Source organism: Diabrotica virgifera, chromosome 10 (assembly GCF_917563875.1).
Source record: "Diabrotica virgifera virgifera chromosome 10, PGI_DIABVI_V3a".
Classification (NCBI taxonomy): Eukaryota; Metazoa; Arthropoda; class Insecta; order Coleoptera; family Chrysomelidae; genus Diabrotica; species Diabrotica virgifera.
Window position 1 is genome coordinate 142,699,638 of NC_065452.1, and position 19,437 is coordinate 142,719,074.

Here is a 19,437-nt window from a genome sequence, read left to right on the forward strand (position 1 = left end):
CTCGGCAACTGGAAAATGCAAGCAAGGGACGGAACAGAATGGCGTAGAAAGCTTGAGAAGGCCGAGGCCCTCTAAGGGCTGTAGTACCAAGATGATGATAACGTGAGTGACTTTTTGGCGAAAATCATGTTTTTCCATTAAACTAGCGCTATTATTGTTTAGAATAGAAGGTACTGCCAAAGTGTAGTAAGCCTAGAATTACTTTAAACCTTTTTTGACTATTTTAAAAACGTATATTCAGAATTTTTTTATCATAACCGCAAAAGAAACGCATGAAAAGAAAAACCCACAAAATCGTTTTTGGTGGCTTACGTTACTATGCCAAAAATGTATCGATATGGTTCCGATCCATATGTCAGCACTGGCAGCATAAGCGTATTCTATATGATTATTTTTATTTTCTTGCTTAAGTTTCTACTTTTCATGTGTCACTTGTTTGCTAAAATTATTATTAGTTTGATCTGTTCCGTTATGGAATTGTCATTAGTTATTAGTGAGCCTAACTATCTGAATTTGCCACACTTCAGTTATCAACAATGAATTGGTGACCAATGCTTCTGGTTCTGTTGTTGTATGTTGATGCCACCATTTGGGTTTTGTTCTCATTTATTTGTAGGCCCATATTTTTTATGTTTCGTAGCAATAGGCCCCATACTAGGCTAGATGATGAAGGTAAAGTATATTTTTTTAGGCATTTGGGAAAGTGGTATTCTGCATTGGCTTTGGTGACTATTCTGGCTTCTCTTACCGCCTTTTCCAGGACAATGTTGAAAAGGAGGCACGCATCTTCCTGTCGCAGTCCTGTATATATTTCAAACGCTTGTGATTGTTCACCCTGTATTTCTACTGTACAAACAACTATACGCATTATAGCCCTTACCAATCTTATTAGTTTATCGGTAATGTAGAATTCGTCCATGGCTTTATACAACTTATTTCGTAGCACACTGTCATAGGCTGATTAAAAATCTCTGAAGAGATGTTAGGTATCGATATTGAACTCAATGGTTTTTTTAGTATCTGCCTAAATATTTCATTTAAATAACCTCTTATACTTCTAGCATAGTAAGGTGCTGTCCTATACTACTGTTGGAACCAATATTTATCCCAATAATGCCCGAATGTTCATTTTTTAAGGATATTAAGTATATGCATCACGCATCCAATGAGGATTCTCTTCTGAACAATACTTACAGTGTTGCCGGTTTACCTGCTCGTTTAACATTAAAGATAACTCATTAAAAAAATAGTTCCCAAACCTCACATCTGTCCAGCTTATTAATCAATCTTTCGCAGACTCCTTAGAACACTAAAAGGTAATAAATGTTACTGTTAGTGGATGTGAGCTAATTAAGAGGCTCTCAAATTTATAAAATTATACAGGGTGTCCCACTTTGATTAAAAATATTGCTAGACTTCACGAATCACCCGGCATACTTATATTTTTATTCGAAGAACTAAATTGGGGCGTTTATTAACATTTTATAAAATACTATATTAACGTCGAAACGTTAATGAAATCATTTTTTTAGTTAAATTGTGGCTTATTTCCCATTTAGAATAGTTGATTACAAAAATACCACAAGGAAATAGCTTCAGAACAACATTATAAAATACGGTACAACCTACCACATCCGGGCATGTCATATCCGGACTCCCCATATCCGGACGGTTCTACCGTCCGCATCTACCGAGATCTACCGAGAAAGGCAGTCCTGCTGTTGGACAACGCACCCTCTCATCCCGACCCAAAAGAACTTATGCCTGGTTGCACCAACAAATCTTAAGCTCCAGCTCAGCTTATAGATAGGGCCACTTCAAGTCTCACTTATGTTGCACCATAATTTTTTTTTTATTCAATAAACGGCAGAGCCAATTTAAGAGCCCATTTTCGATTCTTTAAGAAGCAATCCATTGTGGCAAGCTGAAAATTGATCTAATAGACCAAGAGGCAGCGCTGAAAAGTCTATTTGAATTTACTAAAGCTAGATTTTTCACAGTTGATTACTGTGAGTGTGTAGAGAAACATACTGCGGTCGGTCAAGCGAAACGTAGAACAGGGGTTACTGAGAGGGTATCAAAGTTGCTTTCCTACGAAGGTAATTATTTCCATTTACTAAGGCTGAAAATCAGTACACACATTCTAAATTAAATATAAATAAAAGTTATTATAGTCGGTCAGCTGCATGACGGGACAGAGCCAGTCGGTCGGCCCCAATAGTCGATTGAGGAAATGAAGCATTTTGGCTCGCAACTTTTTCGTCCAGCATGGATTTACTTGAAATTTTCACAGAAGGTAGGGAATAGTCCAAGGATCATTTTCTATATCTTGCCGCTATCATACGCTAAAACCTTGGGGTGGTTGCCACCCCATCTCGGGGGTGGGTATTTTTTATTACATTTTAACCATGTAATTCGATGGAAAATGTGATTCTAAGAAAAAAATGGTTTTTACATTTTCTTCGTAAAACTAATATTTTTCGAGTTATTCGCGCTTGAAAATAACAGTTTTTTGACGAAAAAATCGACTTTTTTAGACGGTTTTTTGAGAATACCTCGAAAAATATGCATTTAATCAAAAAAACTGTAGATATCGAAATTGTATCCTTTAGTAATACAAATCAAATTCTTTTCCTATAATATCTTTAAGACCAATACAAACCGTGATACGGCATGTTAAAGGTTAGCTTTTTTCTTCAAATGTATAATTTGAAACATTCAAAGCCAAATAATTGGAAAAATGTCGGTACCTGCTTTTCTCTACGAAAAAATCAGTGAAAACAACCCCCTAACTACCTTCCTAATTCAAAATTGGTCTTTACCTTTCTGTAGTTCCTTTTATATTTATATTATAAATACACTCAAGGAGTTTGACCCATTTAAAATGCCTAATTTTGGAAAAATTGGAGTTTAAACAAAAATTGATTTTTTGCAATTTGGCATTTTTTACCTTTTACTTCAAAATATTTCCGAAAATACTGAAGCTACGAAAAAAATTAAAAATTACTAAATTGTAGCTTTTTTAATGACTAAAATTACCCTTTGCATAGATTTTCATTACAGTAAACAGTTATAGCTGTTTAAACCTCTATTTACCAGCAAACACCCCCTTATTCGAGCCCTTTAAACCCGCCGCAATTAAAAAGTAAGGGATCTTACGGAATTTAATTTACACAGTCTTATAGCTCTTTAAAAATCCTACAAAATCATTTTTGAAGAAACTTTTTGTCGCCAAAAATGTATAGAATATTTTTCGAGGTATTCTCAAAAAACCCTCTTTGTCGAAAAACTGTTATTTTCAAGCGCAAAGAACTCGAAAATATTAGTATTACGAAGAAAATGTAAAAAACATTTTTTTCTTAGAATCACATTTTCCATCGAATTACATGGTTAAAATGTAATAAAAAATTCCCACCCCCGAGATGGGGTGGCAACCACCCCCAAGGTTTTAGCATATGATAGCGGCATGATATAGAAAATGATCCTTGGACTATTCCCTACCTTCTGTGAAAATTTCAAGTAAATCCGTGCTGGACGAAAAAATTGCGAGCCAAAATGCTTCATTTCCTCAATCGACTATTGGGGCCGACCGACCGGCTCTGTCCCGTCATACAGCTGACAGCTGTCACTGCCTCTCCGTCTATAAGACTCAATGGTGCAACGCGTATGTTTCGTAAGCTGAGCTTAAGACACGTATTAAGCTTAAGATCTGTTGGTGCAACCAGGCATAAAATATGGCGAAATAAAGTGTCTTTTTTGCCCCCAAATGTGACATTCCTCTATCAGCCTATGGATCAAGGTGTTATAGATTCTATAAAACGTGCCTAACAACGAAAGTTATTGACGGCGTTGATTGCTGGAATGGATGAACGAGAAAACGTTACAGACTCTAATTGATATCAGGATTTTTTCATATCCGGATTGGTCGGTCGCCACATTGATCCGGATGTGGCAGGTTTTACTGTACTGCTAAAAATAATTATATCCATGAGTGGTTCTACACTGTATGTCGTCTCATACAATCTACAGTATGGTTTAAAAAAGGCAAATGGTAACCAAGCGCTTGAGACAATTCTGCGCACTCACCTTGTCTACCACTTGTGACAGAAAGTATGCGTTTCTTACTTTAGAGAGGGTTTTTTTTAGATTAAATCATAGAGTACTAATAGTAATAAGAAACATAGAACTTAGTGAACTCATGTCCTTGAAACTGTTTCCAAGTACTATTAGGACCGTTACTTGAGTCAGGGGTATAGATGCAAAACCCACCAAGTCACATTTTTGTGAAATTTTCGTTTGATACGGGAATTTGTTCTTTGTGTGTATACACATAAGTTCAAACATAGTTTAGGTGCAAATCTCACCTTAAATCGGAGTAAATTAAAGGAGCAAATAAGCTTAAGCTGCAAAACCCGCCTTGTCCAAAAAAATTTAGTTGCAAAGACCGCCAAGTCTGGTCTGACCAATGGCATACCGTTTGGACTGACACGTGATTTACGCTTTTCCGCAAAATTTTTATGAGTTTATTTTCAATTTTATAACAATAATTATAATTATAAATGGGAAGTTTAAAAAAAACATGTTCCGAATTTTTTGGGAATTGCAAATCCAAAGTTTCTAAATTTTGTTGCAAATCCCGCCATGTCCATAAATAAAACTGAAACCAATTTTATACTGAAACTGAAGATCAAATATCTTTTATTTTGTATTATTCTAATAAACTATAATACTGGAATACAAATAAATCAAACAGAAAGCTAAAAATATCTCAGGAGTCCTCTGTAATGGTTTTTCACGTCTCCTGAAAATTTTGATAGATGTGACTTGGCGGATTTTACTTCTATACCCCTCAGACCAAAATCAGAATTTATGTTTAAACTTTTTCTTCTAACGGTGTGTCTCTAACTACTTAATTTCTAGTGTTAAGAAAATTTAGCAGTACTGATACGGACTTATTTTGGTGATAAAGGTCATCTAAAACGTTTAAAAATAATGAACACACTTATTGACGTAAGTACGTAAGTCTAAAAGGCAATAGCAAAAGTTGTATTCTACAGCTACGTAAATAAAAAATACATATCTTTTTCCTGATGGCTATAAAAATTGAAAATTTCCAATTTGACCAAGGTAATCCTTTCGGAATAATTCAGAAGACAGTAAATTGATATAATGTATGTAATTTGTCATAAACACTAATGTAAAGCATTTTTACATAGTGTATCCTTTTCATCACATGCAATATGCACCAAGAGATAAGAGATCAGGTTCTTTGAATTGCCTCTCTTTTTACATCAACACCCTGCTGACTTTTAATCAGCAGGCCATGTTCACCAAAGCTCTGCTTTTCTACAAAATCTACGTTTTTTATTGAATTAACTCTTGGAAAATGGCTGAACATGGAAAATGCTCTGAAACTTCAGTTGCTCTACTAGAGTATCATATTGTACATACTTGAATTCTCCAAAACTTTGAACAGGTTGTAGATAAAATAAATATCTATACAATAAGACAAACAAGAAAAATGCCCTATAATGAGAGGTGTCAAATTGTGTAATTGTCAAAGGTGGAGTTAACTTCTACTGGTAAATTAAAAATATTTTTAAATAGTTTTATATGGATTTATTCGAACAAAGGTCATGCAAATTAAAACAAGTCTAACTGGTTCTGTCAATACTTAAAGAAGTAAGAAGATCCTTCATTCGGTGTGGAGAACACGTGCAAACCATTTGGGCATGCGCAGTTGCATGATACTTAGATTCTGAAAGGAGACACTGTGTAAATGCACTATTATAACCTCCAGGATAATGAATATTTGCTATTTGGCAATTAGCGACTAGTGCCTATGGGTTAGATAGTGACCCTGAGAGCACTTGGATCTATCTATAAGATAAGGTAATCGAGGCTGCAAAAGACTGTGAGGCAGCGGTTTCCACTGGCCGTAAGCCATGGATATCCGATAATACGTGGACTGTGATTCAACGCAGAAAAGAACATAAAAGTAGATACGGAACAAACGATGAATACAGAGCGTTATCGAAAGAAATCAGAAAACAGTGCCGCAAAGATAAAGCTCATTACATCTCTCAAATATGCAGAGAGATAGAGGAACATGGCTGTCGAAATGAACCGAGGGACTTATTCCAGAAGATCAAACTCCTTACCAGAGAATTTAAACCTCAAACGTGGTCTGTAATAGATAAGGAAGGTAATTTAAAGACCGATACTGATGAAATATTGGAAACATGGCGAAACTACTGTGGCGAGCTATATAAAAATAACGAGGTATCAGCAGAAAATCAGTGGCCTTCTGACTACCCTAGAGAACCTACTGTCTTACTCGCTGAAGTCAAAGATGCAATTAAATCACTAAAGAGAAATAAATCCCCAGGCATTGATTCAATACCATGTAAAATATTACAGTTACTAGGTAACAAAGGATTACATATCATCCATTCTATCTGTGTCGCTGTTTGGAATTCAGGAAAATGGCCATCTGATTGGTGTACCTCAATTTATATCCCACTACACAAAAAAGGAACTACTACCAGATGTGAAAACTACCGCACACTGTCACTAATAACACATGCTAGTAAAATCTTATTGCATATCATCAAAAACAGATTAAAAACCTATCTACACTACAAAATATCTCAGGAACAAGCGGGGTTTGTAAAGGGTAAAGGTACAAGGGAACAAATCCTGAACTTGAGACAACTCATTGAAAAGTCTAGAGAATTTCAAGTACCCATGATTATATGCTTCGTTGACTACCAAAAGGCATTTGATTGTGTAAGCTGGATAAATCTGTGGTCAATTTTAATAGAAATGGGTGCACCAATGCACCTGGTGACACTTATTAAAAATCTGTACCAGTCTAATATGGCGACAGTACGACTAGATCAGAAGTTCTCAAACCAATTCAAGACCGAGAGAGGTGTTAGACAAGGATGCGTGTTGTCACCTGACTTATTTAACATTTATGGTGAACATGTCAAGAGGATGGTTTTAGAAGGATGGGCCGGTGGAGTGACAGTAGCTGGTAGAAAAATCTCCAATTTAAGATTTGCTGATGACACTACACTTATAGCAGCAAATGAGCAAGAAATGTTTGATCTTCTGCGAAGAGTTGAGTACGAAAGCAATAAAGTTGGTCTGAAAATCAATAAAGCTAAGACAAAAATAATGGTGGTCGACAGATTTGACACTATTCAACTGACTAACATATTACAGGAATACCAGATAGTAAACACCTTTGTCTATCTCGGGTCTAGTATAACTAACGATGGTAACTATGAAGCAGAAGTTCGGAGACGTATTGGTGTGGCAAATAATGCGATGAGTCGCCTAACTAAACTTTGAAAAGACAGATCTCTCTCTCAAAATATCAAGATGAGACTGGTGAATGCCCTTGTATTCTCAATCTTTCTATACGGAGCAGAGACTTCGACTCTTCGCGCATGCGAGCGCCAAAAAATTGATGCCTTTGAGATGTGGTGCTGGAGAAGAATGCTGCGCATACCTTGGACAGCTCATAGGACAAACGTTTTCATTCTAAACCAACTCAATATTAAAAAAAGGTTGTCCACAATATGTCTGCAACGAATTTTGCAATTCTTTGGTCACGTGGTTCGCATAGGTGACGACAGTTTGGAGAGATTAATTGTTTCTGGAAACGTTCCGGGGAGAAGATTAAGAGGACGATCACCCACTAGATGGCCTGACCAAATAAAGCATTCAGCTGGAAACTCATTCTGCGAAGCTCTTAGAGCAGCTGAAGATAGAGACCAATGGAGAAACATTGTTAGGAATATTGGAAGAAATCACGATCCTTAGTAATGGGGAAACGACAGGAGAGAGAGAGAGAGAGAGAGAGAGAGAGAGAGAGCCTATGGGTTTCCCCTGACGCTATTCACAGAATACAGAGTCTCATATACCGCATATCTATGTTCAGCTTTAAATTTATACCATTCAACTATCAGTTTACAAAATTCTGATTACGATTGCTCTTTTGCTAGCAGATACTAACTCGTATGCCTATGTTCTTTGTCTTGGCATTAATATTACGAACATTTGTTCAAAATGTTAACTAAAAATATATTTCATAGAACATTAATGAGAAATAGTTGATATGCTACAAAATATTGAATAAGATCCCTCGCAAGCAAAAATAATTTCAAGATTTTTGATATAAGATATTGTATTAATTTACTTCTTTATTTATCTAATTATACATTATCTTCATATAAAAACGATAAATAGAGAGAAATCTCCAGCTTTAAGGCAGGGTTTAGATGCTGCGATAAATCCGAGCAATTCATCAATATCGATCGAGTTGTTCCAATTTATCGTTGTGTGTAAACGGTACATCGCAGCGATTTATCGGAATTGGAGTTGGTATCGGATTGCATCAATTTATTGTAACGATCGAGTTGTTTCAGTTTATAATCAATCGCGACAATATATCGCAGCGTCTAAACAGCTTTAAAAAAATCAATAAATCGTCACAAATTTATCGTCACAATAAACTGCTCGCATTTACAGCGGCGTCTAAACGCCACTTCAGGCAGGGTTTAGATGCTACGATAAATTAGAGCAATTTATCGATATCTATTGAGTTGTTTCAATATATCGTCGCGTATAAACGGTACCGTAATAAATAAATACCGTAGCGATTTATTGTTACGATAAATCTAAACCAGCTTTAAGAAATAAACATTTAAGTGTTCATATCGTTCCATTTAATTTGTATGGAAGTACTTAAAGAGTGGGATAGTTGATAAAGATTTTTAAAATACTGTATCATTTTTAAACCCTTTATCGATGATTGTTTTACTTATGTATCTACTGTAGAAGTCTGTTCAATGTTCGTGTTTGTACTATTCTAGTTATTGTTTTTTAGTTTTAGTTTACAAAATTAATTTTAATGTGGTTAGGAACCAGTGAAATAATATATATTTAAGAATGTAAACGAGTTTGGATATTGTGTACTGGCATTATGCAGGTTGAGTATTGATAACACAGACCGACAGGCCTGAAACAGTGAGTATACTTTCCGAATCTTTTTGGTGTGCTGAATACGAATCTGAATACTCCAAATTGCCGGATTGGTTCTTGTTTCTGAGATATCCTAACTTTAACGTGCAAAAATAGCGCTTTTTCTGTAAAATTGATTGTTGTCGATTTATACGCGATTTAAAATTTGAAAAATGCGAAAATGGCCTTTTTCAAGTCTTAATAACTCGATTAAAAATTATTATTATATTGCACTAATTGTTAATAATTAAAAATAACAGATTGCTAATAAAATAGTGACAAAAATTTCTTCAGGATGTTGAAGAGGGGGTTTTAAATTTTGATTTGGTCACTTTCTGGCTTTCATAATATAATTTTTAATCGAGTTATTAAGCCTTGAAAATGGCTTTTTTTCATTTTTCAAATTTTAAATCGTATATAACTCGACAACAACTTTTTTGCTCAGAATGGCGCAAATTATCTAAAAAAAAAAAATTGTTCGAAATGAAAATTTTTTTTTTGTGAATTTGTTTAAAAAAATTGTTTAAACAATTTTTCGATCGCGGCACCCTGTAGATTTTTTATAAGGACCTCTTTTTGAGTAAGTTTGTGCAAAAAAATCAAATCGGAATAATTTCGCTAACGGGGGCGACGGTAAAGCCCCGTCTATTATTAGATATTGCTTTTCTTACTGCAATATATCTGAAAATTAATAATTGAAGGTACTAATAATACCAGAAGGGAAGACAGAAAGTCGTTAAAAAATACATATTCTGCATCAATCACTACACAATTTCCAACTAATTAGTAAGAAATAGTTCATCTGTATAATAATTACTTAGTTACTTTTCCCTAACTGTAGTTTACGTGCATTAAGAACAAAGTAAATGACATTTAGTAAGATTCAAAAATATATTCTTGTGGTACCGTGGCTTAATTTTCTGTCTGAACCAATGATTTTTCTGTTAGAAAATATATTTACCATTTTCTTGTAGCACCTTTATACTATTTACTATTTTTACTGAAAATAAGTTACAATGTTACTTTAAAATAAGTTTATTTTGACGTTTCCATTTTCACTTCGGAAATCGTTTTTCTTATCATAAGAACTTAAAACATTTTTGGATCTTATCAAGTTAGTACACAACTTCTTCTTTAAATATGGTAATATGTTTAGCAGACCGCCAATTATACTTGTAAAAAAACGATTTTCATATACAAAAATATATTTTGTGTAAAAAGATTTGACTTTTTGTTTTATTTCCTTGATCCAGGCATTTTACGAGGGTGGGTCAATAAGTCCTTGACTTTTTGAATGAAACAGGTTTTTATATAAAAAGTTATTTTATTTTCAACATAGTCTCCTTTGAGTTCTATATACTTATTCCACACTTTCCAATTTTTTTATCCCTTCCGAAAAATATAATTTGTCGAGGTCATCAAAATACTAGAATAAACGCATTCCTAAAAAAGCATAGTGTCTTGCATAATTTTCAACATGGTTTTACATCTTCTAAGTCTACAACTACAGCTCTTGCAAATTTCGTCAGCTTAGTGTTGGATGCTTTGGACAGACGAGAGAAGGCATGTGGTTTATTTCTCGATTTGTCCAAGGCTTTTGATACTTTGGATCATAATTTGTTGCTAATAAAACTTGAGGGGATTGGTATTCGTGGTGTAGTTCTAAAATGGTTTACTTCCTACCTAGAAAATAGAAGACAAAAAGTAAAGATAACATCTAATGGACTTGTAAACGAATCAAACACATTGGATATCCATTATGGTGTCCCTCAAGGTAGTGTATTGGGTCCTCTACTTTTTATAGTTTATATTAATGATATAGCTTTGATAACTAATTCACTGAGTGGAGTTAACATCATCAGTTATGCGGATGATACCAACATTCTAGTCACAGCAACATCTGATCAAAATTTGCAAAATAAAACTACACAGATACTATCCACCATCAACAGTTATTTCTTATCCAACGACCTAGTTTTGAATGAAGAGAAATCAAAGTATATGATTTCCACGTCAAATAATTTATTAAACCATCAAGCCACTATACAAGCAGCAATAGATAAAACAGACTGCACGAAGTTGCTGGGGGTCCTGTTAGACAGTAATTTGAAATGGTCAAACCACATTTCTAATTTGAAATCCAGATTAAGTAGCGCATGTTATGCATTGAGAATTCTTTCACGTCTCTTTAATACATCAATATTAAAAACAGTATACTTTGCCCATTTTTACTCAATAGCCAAATATGGCATTAAAATCTGGGGTTGTACCTCTGAATTAGAGCAGATATTCGTACTTCAGAAAAGAGCTATTAGGATAATATATAAAATGAAATTTAGAGATTCTTGTAGAGGCATCTTTAGACAAAATAATATTCTTACAATTCCTGGTCTGTATATATTTTTGTGTATAATGTATTTACATTGCAAAATTTATGAATTCAATAAATTTCAATTTAACCATGTTTATTCAACAAGATTCAGAGACAATCACTTTATGCTTCCACAACATCGTTCTGTTTTGTTGGAAGGTAGCACACATTATGCAGCCATAAGTTTCTTTAACAAATTGACAACAGATATACGAATGAATTTACATCAGCCAAACTTTCGGAGGTGTGTACATCAATACATTTGTGAGCTAGAGCCATATTCTAAAAATAACTTTTAAGTATGTTTTGTCGTATTTATTAATGTATATACTTTTAAGATGTACATTATATGTCTGTAACTTTGACTTGTCTCATACATGTACAACTTTGTATAATGTCGCATGTGATGAATAAATTTGACTTTGACTTTGAAATAGACATTTGTTTGTGAGATGATTTCGTAGTTGGGAATCAAATCTCTTTCCGCCGAACCATTTCTTTAAGTTTGCGAACAAAAAATACCTAGTCACTCGATGCTAAAACTGGAGAATGGGGTGGATGAGAGAGCAATTCGTGGCCCAATTCATAGTTTTTTTTAAGAAAAAAATAGGGAAATAACTTTTCTGTCCAAATGCGGTCATTTTTTCAATTACTCATTGAACCGACAAAATAAGTTGGTATAATATTCGCCATTAATTGTTTTCCCCTTTTGAAGGTAGTCAATGTGGATTATACCCATTACCGCGCCAGCACGTGTTAGCGCCTGTGTGCAAAACATTTAATGGCGCCCAAAAATTCACTTTTTGCGCCTTCCAGCATTTACTGAAATCAGACTGCAAACCCAGTGTTGAAGGTGAACACACCGAATACGTGAACATCATGCGTGAAGTGAAGTAAGGCTATATTTTGTACACTCTAATTTTCAACCTCTACTCTGAAAGAATATTTATCGAAGCTTTGAACGAAACTGAAAAAGGAATTCTACTAAACGGGTAACTGTTAAATAAGATCAGGTATGCAGATGACACCATAATATTTGCGGACAATCTAGAAGACCTATAAGTCCTTTAGTCCTTATGAACAAAATCACATAGTACAGTCGATAATATGGACTCAATATAAATGAAGACAAAGCTTATGATCATTAGCAAGAAAAAGATAACAGAAGGTCAATTCTACATCAACCAAACCCCTGTAGAAAGAGTGAGGCACTACAACTACCTCGGCACCATCATCAATGAAGGTTAGACCAACAACCAAGAGATAAGAGTGCGCATCGGAAAGGCGCTAGATCAACCTTCAACCGTATGAGGGCCTTTTTCAAGAGCCATAACCTTTCTCTTGGTATAAAAGTTAGAATGCTGAGATGCTACGTCTTCTCTATCCTTTTTTGTGGTGTTGAATCATGGACCTTGAACGAAGATGTGTGCCGAAAATTGGAAGCATTTGAGATGTGGCTCTATCGGAGAATTATTAAAATCCCATGGACTGATCGGGTCACAAATGAGGAGGTCGTTATAAGAACGGGGAAGAACCGAAAAGTACTAACCGCCATCAAATCTTGAAAGTTGGAATACTTTGGACACATTATGCAAAATGAATCCAGATATGCCCTACTACAGGCCATCTTCCAAGGAAAAATATTTGGAAAGCGAGGTCCAAAAAGAAAAAGAACATCCTGGTTAAAAAACCTCAGAACCTGGTTCAACACAACATCTGTGCAGCTTTTTCGCGTTGCTGCAGATAAAGTGAAGATTGCCATGATGATCGCCAACATTCGTCACGGATAGTCACATCAAGAAGAAGAATGAGCTTTCGAGCGTAGAAAATGCGTATATATTGTCGTTTTTTAGATGCCATTTTTAATCGCTGATAACTCGAAAACTATCAACTTTTGAGAAAAATGACAGCAGACAGTTTTGTTTAAAAATCGACAAAAAAAATCTAAAAAAAAATTTCGGAGCAAAACTAGGTGATCTTTTGAATATGTTTAAAAAATATTGTTTTTATGTACAAAAATTTCTATCGGCACTAGTGTTGCCAGGTCCGATTTGTTTTTAATCGGTACATAAGCAAAAACAAATCGGGATTTAGGGTTGTAGATCGGGACAAATAAACAACAATAGCCCAGTAAATGACCGTTTTGGAGTGTAATTTTCAGAGTCAACTCCGAATTGCATGAAAATCTGGTTTTAGGTTCTACTTACTGTCTACTTCAAAGTTGAACTTGTACCGTTGGTTGCTTTTACTTGGAAGGTAACAGTTACAGTTACTTCTTCTCGGGGGTAAAAAAAAACCGCGCGTTTAAAGTAAGTCCCAAAATGGATCCACTGACTAACTAAAAAACTTTTGTTCTATATAATTTTTAAGTCAATATTTTTCGAGTAATTTTATCGAAAAAATATTCTTAGCAAAAATGTAGCTTTTAAAAAAGCAAAAAAAATGTATGTTCAGAAAGTCTATAAAACCAGTAAAAGCAAATTTTTAGCTCATTAAAAATACGTTCTTATTCGTCAAATTCCAATTCGAATTTTTCAACTTGAAATAACCAAAAAATTAGCAATTTTCGAGCACAATTTTTTAAAAATTTTTAAAGTGTTTAAAAATTTTTTAATTTTGTTTTATATAAAAGTCTCTAGCATTAAAACTAAGCGAGTTATGTTCAAAATAAAGTTGGCTCCATTTTTTGGTAAAAAAAAATCGTGAAAATCTCCCCCTATTTAGCACCGTAAATAAAATTAATCGTTACCGCTTTACCATTTACTTTATAATATGTGTATTGTTTATACGATATGTAAGGTTTACCGGTTGGGAGTGCTTAGTTTTGAAAAACATTGGTTTTATAGTAAAAAAATTTTCCTAAAATATTAGAAAATGCCCTTTTTTCAAAATAACTTAAAAAGTATTAAGGATACTAAAAATCTCAAGGAGTAAAAAGTAGGTAGGTTTTGCTTTTATAAATATGATAGATTCAGAGGGTAACTCTAAATCAACCAAACCCCCGTAGAAAGAGTGACGCACACAACGCAATTTTTTATGGTGTTGAATCGTGGACCTTGAAGGAATATACAGTGTGTCCACGGATGGGGTGCCCAAGAGGAAAAACTTTTTTATTTTCAATTTTAGCGAAAAATGTCATTCTTGATAAAAAGTTTTGCTTGTTCTAAAACCCCATAAAACGAAATAAAATTTAAGTTTTTCAACTCATGCTTAATTTTGTAGCCAACGAAGGCTGAAGCTGTATAATTCATAGAATTCTTTAAACAAATCGTCTCCCTCTATAATATATACATGATCATTAAATCTCAGTTTTTTTTTCCAAATTTCTACACAAAAGTTTTAATTGCGAGTTTTCTGTGGTGTCGTTGAAATTACCTATATAAAAATTTGAAAGAATTAACATGATTTTCAATATGAAAATCTTTCGTTTGCTGACATTAATGCTTGCTCGAGAACACAACGAAAGAAATTAACTTTGTATGACATTTTAGGATCCAAAATCGATTCGTCTTTATGTTCGTAATCGAACTGTCAGCTTTTTTCCGAAGCCGTAACTGTGTGACTGGTTGATAACTGGCTCCACATCCAGTTTCTCTGCAGTTTCATTTGCTGTAGTAATTACATCATTAAATTTGATATCTGTCCGAAACTCCAGCAACAGTTGTTTTATCTCTTGTAAAGCATTTAAGGCCAGCTCTGCATATTGATTGTTTTTTATTGAAAAATCGAAGTTAACTTTCATCAGAACTTTATACCATAGGTATGTAGACTGCTAATGAAAATATTGAAGGAGTGCTGGGCAAAAATGGACTGGGACAGAGAAATGAAAATGGCGACCGTCTAGTGGAGTTCTGTGTAGAACAACATCTTACAATTACAAACACGTTATATCAACATCATCCACGGAGATTATACACATGGCACAGCCCAGATGGACGAACAAGGAATCAAATAGACTACATCCTAATAAGATCAAGATGGAAGTCGTCGTCCATCAACTGTAAAACATATCCTGGCGCAGACTGTGGAAGCGATCATCAACTCCTGGTATTGAACGTTCGACTTCGTTTTAAAGTCCCCAAAAGAAGACCCCAGAGAAAAGTCATATGTTTCTAAGTCCATCAAAAATCAATGACTTCCAACAAAACCTAGAAGATGCTCTTTCTCTAGACCAAGTAGAGAGTGACCCTGAGAGCTTGGACTATCTCAAAGATAAGGTAATCGAGGCTGCAAAAGACTGTGAGGCAGCGGTTTCCACTGGCCGTAAGCCATGGATATCCGATAATACGTGGACTGTGATTCAACGCAGAAAAGAACATAAAACTAGATACGGAACAAACGATGAATACAGAGCGTTATCGAGAGAAATCAGAAAACAGTGCCGCAAAGATAAAGCTGATTACATCTCTCAAATATACAGAGAGATAGAGGAACATGGCTGTCGAAATGAACCGAGGGACTTATTCCAGAAGATCAAACTCCTTACCAGAGAATTTAAACCTCAAACGTGGTCTGTAATAGATAAGGAAGGTAATTTAAAGACCGATACTGATGAAATATTGGAAACTTGGCGAAACTACTGTGGCGAGCTATATAAAAATAACGAGGTATCAGCAGAAAACCAGTGACATTCTGACTACCCTAGAGAACCTACTGTCTTACTCGCTGAAGTCAAAGATGCAATTAAATCACTAAAGAGAAATAAATCCCCAGGCATTGATTCAATACCATGTGAAATACTACAGTTACTAGGTAACAAAGGATTACATATCATCCATTCTATCTGTGTCGCTGTTTGGAATTCAGGAAAATGGCCATCTGATTGGTGTACCTCAATTTATATCCCACTACACAAAAAAGGAACTACTACCAGATGTGAAAACTACCGCACACTGTCACTAATAACACATGCTAGTAAAATCTTGTTGCATATCATCAAAAACAGATTAAAAACCTATCTACATTACCAAATACCTCAGGAACAAGCGGGGTTTGTAAAGGGTAAAGGTACAAGGGAACAAATCCTGAACTTGAGACAACTCATTGAAAAGTCTAGAGAATTTCAAGTACCTATGATTATATGCTTCGTTGACTACCAAAAGGCATTTGATTGTTAAGCTGGATAAATATGTGGTCAATTTTAATAGAAATGGGCGCACCAATGCACCTGGTGACACTTATTAAAAATCTGTACCAGTCTAATATAGCGACAGTACGACTAGATCAGAAGTTCTCAAACCAATTCAAGACCGAGAGAGGTGTTAGACAAGGATGCGTGTTGTCACCTGACTTATTTAACATTTATGGTGAACATGTCATGAGGATGGTTTTAGAAGGATGGGCCGGTGGAGTAACAGTAGCTGGTAGGAAAATCTCCAATTTAAGATTTGCTGATGACACTACACTTATAGCAGCAAATGAGCAAGAAATGTTTGATCTTCTGCGAAGAGTTGAGTACGAAAGCAATAAAGTTGGTCTGACAATCAATAAAGCTAAGACAAAAATAATGGTGGTCCACAGATTTGACACTATTCAACTGACTAACATATTACAGGAATACCAGATAGTAAACACCTTTGTCTATCTCGGGTTTAGTATAACTAACGATGGTAACTGTGAAACAGAAGTTCGGAGACGTATTGGTATGGCAAAAAATGCGATGAGTCGCCTAACTAAAGTTTGGAAAGATAGATCTATCTCTCAAAATATCAAGATGAGACTGGTGAATACCCTTGTATTCTCAATATTTCTATACGGAGCAGAGACTTGGACTCTTCGCGCATGCGAGCGCCAAAAAATTGATGCCTTTGAGATGTGGTGCCGGAGAAGAATGCTGCGCATACCTTGGACAGCTCATAGGACAAACGTTTCCATTCTAAATCAACTCAATATTAAAAAAAGGCTGTCCACAATATGTCTGCAACGAATTCTGCAATTCTTTGGTCACGTGGTTCGCAGAGGTGACGACAATTTGGAGAGATTAATTGTTTCTGGAAACGTTCCGGGGAGAAGATCAAGAGGACGATCACAAACTAGATGGTCTGACCAAATAAAGCATTCATCTGGAAACTCATTCTGCGAACCTCTTAGAGCAGCTGAAGATAGAGACCAATGGAGAAACATTGTTAGGAATATTGGAAGAAATCACGATCCTCAGTAATGGGGAAACGACAGGAGAGAGATGTAGACTGCACAACTGAGCATATGAATGTAAATATTGATATTTTATCTCCTAAATATCTAGCTTGATAATTTCAATCACGATCTTTATCCTAATGCGTTATATCATAATCACATAAAGCATAATACATTTCTGACAAATTTTTGTATAATGGCTTTAAAGTTTAAAGCATCAATTCTGCTGGACCAGCCAGCGTGTACCAGATAAATGCTTAAAGCCAGACTTGCAATGTATTGTTTTATTTTTATGATACCCCAACGTTTGGTAGAAGCTGAAAAAAAAATGGATAAGTGTTATTTTGATCCGCCTAAAATTTTTGTGAAAACTTTTGTCTGAAAAATAAAATATTTAGGTACAGTAAGTATTAAAAATATTTAAAAAGTTACATTTCATAATTATGGGCAAGTCCTCTAAGATATTCTAAAATATCTCCATCGGCATTGAAGTTTCGGACTAATCTTAAAATTCGCTCATCCGCGTCCCTATATTTTTTCTTTTTCAAGGGTGGCAGATTCCCAGCAACTAATTGTTCATAGTGAACGTCCCTACCCTATTATTTCTAGGAAATTAAGGACAATAAACAAGAGTATAATTAGAATACATCATTAAATAGATAAATATGACTATTATCAGATTCCCGGAAATAAATAATGTTGAGAAAAGGGATTTCAATTTCAATTGTTTTTACTGTATCAAAATTAAAAAACTTCATTATGCAAAAGTGATAGTATATAATCGTTCGAAAACCATTCAAAACTTATATACAAGTAATGATCATTCCGAAATTATAAGTAAGAATGCTAACAACGAAATGGCGACGGCGAAATGGCTCTACGGCGAAACGGCGACGGCGGACGGCGAAACGGCGACGGCAAAATGTCCTAGACCCCTCTCATACTAGTGGCGTAACTAACGCCAATGCAACCAATGCGGTGCATTGGGGCGCAGGCCTTAGGGGGCAGCAAAAACTGATATTCTGGAAAATGAGTCTACGAATAGGGGCGCACGGGGAATACTTGCATTGGAGCGCAGTTAGACTAGTTACGCCACTGTCTTATATCCAAGTGATCACTTAAAATGGAAACCACTTAGCCATGTGAGATGCCTATGGCTTTCACAATATCCGATCGCCTAAAACCTTATCGTGAATTTTTCAGGTGTTGTGGATGTAGAGACCTCTAGTCCAGGGTAATAAGGTTTTTTCCATGGCACTCGAGCAGCCAGGGTACTGAAGCATTTTTTCGACAGGTAATACCTATAAGAGCAAATTGTAACTATTTCCTGCGTAGGATCTGGCGGCCATTTTTATTTATAAACAATTAAGTGTCAAAAAATTGCATTTTTTCTTTTTTTTTCAAATCAATGGAAAACAGTAAAACTTATGGTTTTTTAGTAGGTACAAATATCTTTGAGATTATCGAAAAGCTTTAAAATGACGTATTACAAAGTTTGATATACTCATGTATTGCTAATATAATTGCGAAAAAAGGTCGGAATTGCAAAAAAAATTAATTTCGCAATATCTATTGTAAAAATTAGTGTACTGCTTTGAAATTTTTGTCATATAAGGGTTCTTTGGTGCTTAATACGCGATAAAAATTTCAAAGCGATTTATTCAATTGTTTAAATTTTATTCAAATTGTTTATCCCAGGGAGCATTTTTTTTGCAATAACATAAGTCAGAAAAAAATGACGTTAGAACCATTCCACAGGTGTCAAATGAACGAGCATGAGCTATATTTTCAACTTGGTTTAAAAAAAGCGAATAAAAATGCATTTATTAGTAATAAATAATTATGCAAAAGTATCGTAAATCTTTCCTTATAAACTTTTTATTTTGTTATACAGAGAG